General features: G+C 37.0%; 1 pseudogene; it reads right to left on the reverse strand.

The window, feature by feature from the left end:
• Positions 1-6986: 6986 nt before the first annotated feature.
• Positions 6987-7102, reverse strand: LOC125997817 (uncharacterized; annotated as a pseudogene).

Genomic DNA, 7102 nt, shown 5'->3' on the forward strand with positions numbered 1-7102 from the left:
GGTTTTAAGAAAAATTAAGGACATTATTGTAATAATCCCCAGAGACAATAGAGATAAGGGCCGAAAGGACCAGCTCACAATATGAAGCTCACATTAAAGAGTGGTGAATGCTGTTAGGGAAATAACTACACTAGCAACTATCATGACAATCTTAATGAGTGAGAGAAGTAGAATGCCTGCCTTGAATACACACAGGGGTGGGGGGTCATTGGTGGTGGGAATGTTGCACTGGTGAAGGGGAGTGTTCTGTTTATGACTGAAACCCAACTATAATCATGCTTGTAATCATGGTGCTTAAATAAAGATTTTTATTTTTTTGTTTTTTTTTCGGGCCACACCCATTTGATGCTCAGGGGTTACTCCTGGCTAAGCACTCAGAAATTGCCCCTGGCTTGGGGGACCATATGGAATGCTGGGGGATAGAACCACGGTCCTTCCTTGGCTAGTGCTTGCAAGGCAGAAACCTTACCTCTAGCGCCACCTCACCGGCCCCTTAAATAAAGATTTTATATAAAAATAAAAAATAAAATGCCCTCTTCTGGCTAATGGCACAGCTAATGCATAATGCATAATCCGTAATGCCCAAATCTGGAAGTATCCTTTTATTTTTCCTTCTAGATCAGCCTTTGCACCCCCTCATTACCCTCCTTGTTCTGTAATTTCTTTCACTTAAATATCTCCCATAGCTCTTTCTTTCTGTTTCTCCCTGTTCCTTACTCCTTAAAGTAGGTCCTTTATCATTTCTCTCCCTTGCAGTTAGATTATTGTCTTAACAGTTCTCCTGATAATTGCCCAGAGCTATTCTCTCTGCTGGTCTCTGTCATTATCTTGAAACATAGCTATAGTTGCTTTTAGGATTAAGTACAAACCACTTAAACCACACACTTTATCTCTTTATTGCTCCCCCAAACTACTCTAGTCCATTCAAATTGGCTCCAAACTCCCTCCAGAGAACAATTTTGTAACTGTATCTCAGGTGATTTAATTAAAATTTTATTTTAGGACTGGAACAGTGGTGCAAGTGGTAGGGCATTTGCCTTGCTCATGCTAACCTAGGAGAACCACGGTTCAATCCCCCAGCATTCCATATGGTCCCCCAAGCCAGGAGCAATTTCTGAGTGCATAGCCTGGAGTAATTCCTGAGTTTTACTGGGTGTGCCCCCCCAAAAAAACAAAAAAATTATTTTAAAAAAGCCAATTCCCTCACACCCCAGAAAGTACTATTCTTTCATCTCTGAATCTTTCTCTTCTACTGTCAACTAACCTGTAATGGAAAAGAGCTTAGGCTCCACTTCTTGTTTTTCTCACTTTTTAAATGTGTGATGATTTTTGACTAATATGTTTTGACTGGGCATAATTTGTCATTGGGGGAAATATGAGACTACTTCATAGCCTTATTGTGAGGATTGCGAAAATTGACACAAATGAAGAAAGCTGAAGAGTGCTTAGTACATTGTAAATATATTAGAACCTGACACATCAATAAGTATGGGTTGCTGCTATTATTTTTCCTTCTGTATCTTACCAATACCTGCCCTTATTTATTTGGAAACTTCTGTATGTCTTACAGCAATCAGTTTCTAACTTATATGGAAGTCAGCAGGAACTGCTCTACTAGAGAAAACCCATCATTCTATGCTTTGTAAGATACCTTTGTATGTACCATCCGATAATTAAAATATTTTATTTCTAGATAGAAACTCTGAAGCTTGGTCTTACTTTTTGATAAATGAGAAGGGATCAATACATTCTTAGTGAGTGATGAACAATCAAATGACTGAATGAAGAAAACAGGACTAAAAAGAACTGAATAGGTCCCAGTTTCAGGAAGAAATTTGGGGAAGAAATTAAAGAGATGGCATTTGATGGAGGATATTTTTGTGTTAATGAAACTGCAGAGGAATATTTCAGTGCATCAGACCTTTCTTCTCCAAATCAGTGAATTGTACTCATAGCGATGAATATTGAATCTGTTGTTGAAAATTGCCTGTTGTTTAGTTTCCATTTGGGTTCATTTGATCTGCTGTCCTTCAAACCCATTCTGTGAAAATTATCACCACTCACTGGATGGGTGTAGTGTTCTCTTCATTTCTCTGGGCACATCTAGTAATTACTATTAATCCAAGACAATGGAAATCCGAACAGTTTTCTTCTCCCATCAGTACTAAGATCTGACTGCAATCCTGGCTAAGGAAATCTGAGGAAAGTTCTCTGAAAGCAAAACATCTTGCTCATGATTTAAACATTCCAAAGTCAGAACTTCTGATCTTACAGAGATGAAGCTTGACTTCCTGAAATCAAGTGTGACCTTACTCAAGATATGAACACAATTAAATCAATATGGTTTCCTAGGTGTCAGAGAAAATAATGATATTTGTCCTTGTTAGAATGCAATATTTTTCATCCTTCTTTTCGGGGTTGTGTAGACTCTCTCTGGTTGTTCTGAATGTGGTATCTTGCTACTTGTATGGTTGTGTTCTTGGTAGAACAGAACTCTGCAGTTCACTCACTTAGGTCACTGCTCATGCTGGACTAACTCCCAGTGTGACTATAATTGTTGTACCTAAGGTTCAGGAACTCAGAATCAAGAGTTTATACTGTTGTTACCAGGCAGTGGAGAGGTCTCACTATCTTCAAAATCATGGTCCTATGTGGCTCAAAAGAAACAAAGGAATAAAAACAAACAAACAAACAGAAAAGCATCATGGTGAGAGGGAGGGAGAGAAAGAAGGAGGGAGAGAGATAGAGAGAGGAAGAGAGGAAGAATGACTGACAACAAGAAGCTCTAGCACTTATATTGAATGTGGCTGACTCAGGATCAAATCCCTAGCATATACCCCCATCCCTACACCAGCCGAATACCACATCTGAGTGTAGAACTAGAAGTAGCCCTTAAATACATGTGGGATATGATTTGTTCCCCCTTCAACTTTCTCCCTCAATAAAAGAAATGCATTTGTTTTTTTAGGACCCCAAGGAGAAATTTATTTTAAGACTATAGTTTATCAGATATATTTATTCAAATTCTCAGTAAAAATAGTCCTGAGCTTCACACCTATATTCATTGCAGCGCTATTTACAATAGCCAGACTCTGGAAACAACCAAGATGCCCTTCAACTGATGAATGGCTAAAGAAACTGTGGTACATATACACAACGGAATATTGTGCAGCCATCAGGAGAGATGAAGTCATGACATTTTTCTATACACGGATGTAGATGGAATCTATTTTGCTGAGTAAAATAAGTCAGAGGGAGAGAGATAGACACAGAATAGTCTCACTCATTTATGGTTGTTAAGAAAAATAAAAGACATTCTTGCAATAATTTTCAGAGACAAAAGAGAGGAGGGCTGGAAGTTCCAGCTCACTACATGAAGCTCAACACAAAGAGTGATGAGTGCAGTTAGAGAAATAACTACATGGCTACATGGAAAACTATCATAACAATGTGAATGAATGAGGGAAGTAAAAGCCTGTCTAGAACACAGGCATGGGTGGGGTGGGGAGGAGGGAGACTTGGGACATTGGTGATGGGATTGTTGCACTGGTGAAGGGGGGTGTTCTTTACATGACTGAAACCCAACCACAATTATGTTTGTAATCAAGGTGTTTAAATAAAGATATTAATTAAGAAAAAAAGAGAAAAAATAGTTCTGATCAGCTATTGTGTTCCAGGTCCATCTTAAAGGCAGAAGTCTTTATTATGTTCATATCAATAGCACCTACGTTATAGTATATATCTGATATTATGAGTTGAATACAATGCTATTTCCTTTAGCTTGGCCAGAGAACAGAATGATGTTGAAGCTGTGGGGCTATGAAAGGAATCTTCTTTCTCTCCTGGAAGCTAATTAATCTTTCATGGAACTTGAAGCTCCTGATTTTGGCCCTTTATCAACCAAGTTCAATCTCATGCAATTCGACTCAAGTCAGAAGGGCTGTGACTATTGTATTGCCAAGATGTCATTTAAAGAGGACCTTTCAGATTAAGCTTGTAAAGTTGAAATGTAAGAAAATAGTTGGCTAAAGAAACTTGTTGCATAAACACTGCTGTTCCCTTGGAAATTCTGGTGGTTTCAGTTTAGCAGCTGACCTTTCTTTGCCATTTATCTATTTGTTTAGCACAAGCATATCTTGAGCTTCTGATGTATACAGAGCTCTGTCCTGGGTTCTGGGAAATACAATGAACTCCATCTCTTGTCTGCAAATTAGTCATGTTTTAAGTGGGGATGCAATAAATTACGTATTCAAACAACTTCAACATTGTAAACAGAGAAAGTGACTTTATGGACAACAGCTTTCAGCAGCTCTGGATTTAGTGTTGCGCATGTATTTGGTGGTGACACTGTCTTCTGTCACAGAGAGGAAAAGTAAAATGTACGAACATGATAAAAATATCATGGAATTAATGGTATCTTCTTTCTCAACTTTGGGTCTTTGTACATACTGGTTCTGTTCCTCCTTTTCCCATCCTTTATTATCAGTTTAACTGATATTTTAAGTGTCAATGATGGTTTAAATCCCAGGAACCCTTGGTAGCTAGCTTCTGTGAACATATGCATAAATGGACATGCAACTAAGTAGCCTCGTTTTTGTTGTACAAGAGAACACTATTTTTATTATCACAATAATAAAAATTATGGTTAATTTTTCTTTTTCCTTCTTTCTTCCTTTCTTCTTCCTCCTTTCTTTCTTTTCTCTTTCTTTCTTCCTTCTTTCTTTCGTTTTCTTCTTCCTTCCTTTTATCCTTCCTTCCTTTCTTCTTTCTTTCTTTCTTTCTTTCTTTCTTTCTTTCTTTCTTTCTTTCTTTCTTTCTTTCTTTCTTTCTTTCTTTCTTTCTTTCTTTCTTTCTTTCTTTCTTTCTTTCTTTCTTTCTTTCTTTCTCTTCTCTCTCTCTTTCTCTCTCTCTCTCTTTCTATCTTTCTTTCTTTCTTCTCTCTCTCTTTCTTTCTTTCTTTATTTCTTTCTTTCTTTCTTTCTTTCTTTTCTCTCTCTTTCTTTCTTTCTTTCTTTCTTTCTTTTCTCTCTCTCTCTTTCTTTCTTTCTTTCTTTCTTTCTTTCTTTCTTTCTTTCTTTCTTTCTTTCTTTCTTTCTTTCTTTCTTTCTTTCTTTCTTTCTTTCTTTCTTTCTTTTCTTTCTTTCTTTTCTTCTTTCTTTCTTTTCTTTCTTTCTTTCTCTTTCTTTCTTTTCTTCTTTCTTTCTTTCTTTCTTTCTTTCTTTCTTTCTTTCTTTCTTTCTTTCTTTCTTTCTTTCTCTTCTTTCTTTCTCTTCTCTCTTCTCTCTCTCTCTCTTTCTTTCTTTCTTTCTTTCTTTCTTTCTTTCTTTCTTTCTTCTTTCTCTTCTCTCTTTCTTTCTTTCTTTCTTTCTTTCTTTCTTTCTTTCTTTCTTTCTTTCTTTCTTTCTTTCTTTCTTTCTTTCTTTCTTTCTTTCTTTCTTTCTTTCTTTCTTTCTTTCTTTCTTTCTCTTTCATGATAAGTGTATTGTTTTGTTTTATTGTACCAAAATAAGAATTTACATGTGTACTTTACAATATGAGCGATGTCTTCAGTACTAGGTTTTGTCTGTCTCCCAACTTCTCTGTTTTCCTCACCCCCCCCATACTCCCCACTAGGTTGTCATTTCTGTGATATGGGAAACATATCTATCTTGTTCAGTATTAGATTTCTAGTCTCCAGCACCTAACAGTTATTTCTTAAATGGTTGTGGGAGGCATGAATGAAAAAATCAATAAAGTAGAAACTTCACCTGCTGTTCTAGCACTTTGTGTGGCCCCTTACTGGGGCTGCCATGGCTCTCTGTCTCTGTGGGGTTGTAGCTGGCATTATAGTGACACCACATTGATTAAATACCTCAGTGGCCTATATTATGCAGTTCTCTCCATGGGATGGGTGGGCGATGGCTACCAAGGGGAAAAACAAAAACTCTGTAAAAGCCATTGAGTTTTGCATCCAGAACTCTCTGCCTTATATTAAACTGCATTAAGATTAGCCATTTTCATGAATTATTGTGGGAAATGGTTCAAATGTGCTTGACAGAGAAGAAGAGGAGAAGGGATATGAATAACTTAGAATGAATAATAAAAAGATTCCTAGGGACAAGGAACCAATCATATTCTTTTTCTACCGAAAATTACAGCAGAGTCTATGGAAAGAATTGAAAGCATAGTCCAGAAATACCACGGTATTAGGAACATAGTCCAGGAATACTGCAATAAAGTAAGGGTAAAATAGCCTAATCTAAAATAGATGTTGATCTAGAATAAGTACAAAGAACAAAGTGTGGCAAATCTTATATTAAATAAGTAAGTTTCAAAATTTTTATTGGGGTAACATGGTGCTAATACTTATGATTTTAACACACAAAGTTACTGCACCTCATTCATTATCAAAAATATATTTTTTGTTTTGGGGTCACACTTGGTGGAGTTCAGGGGTTACTCCTGGCTCAAAGTTGCTCCTGATAGGCTTGGGAGACCATATGGGATTTGAACAGGGGTCCATCCTGTGTTGGCCATGTGCAAGGCAAACGCCTTACCACTGTGCTATCGCTTTGGCCCCTCATTATCAAAGTTTTAAAGACAATTCAAAATTATTACTTTTTTCCATTCTAGCTTTTGCTTTCCGTTATTAAGGATTTGAAGGCATTTAAAAATAATTTTTAATTATTGAGTTACCATGAATAAGTTTGTAATTGAGTTTCAGAAAAATAATATTCCAGTAAAATCTCTTCCTAGTGCCAACTTCCCTCCAATTATCCCAGTTTTCCTTCCCAGCTCTCTCTCTTTCTCTCTCTCTCTCTCTCTCTCTCTCTCTCTCTCTCTCTCTCTCTCTCTCTCTCACTTTTCATCTTTTCAGTTCCCCCCCTTTCTCCAGAGTGACATTTTCCTCCACATTGTCATAATGTTCCCCTTACTGTTTGTTCTATCTTACATTTCCCCCAACCCCCTCAGTGGTGAACTTCTTCTTTTTTTTTTTTTTCTAATTTTTTTGTCCCCCAATTCACAATACAGACCAGGCAAAGGGCCTAGGCTGAGGTGTATATGGTGTGCATTTACTGTACCTCCTCTTTCCTTACAAGTGGTGAACTTTTTACTGAAGATC

Source organism: Suncus etruscus, chromosome 19 (genome assembly GCF_024139225.1).
Source record: "Suncus etruscus isolate mSunEtr1 chromosome 19, mSunEtr1.pri.cur, whole genome shotgun sequence".
Lineage (NCBI taxonomy): Eukaryota > Metazoa > Chordata > Mammalia > Eulipotyphla > Soricidae > Suncus > Suncus etruscus.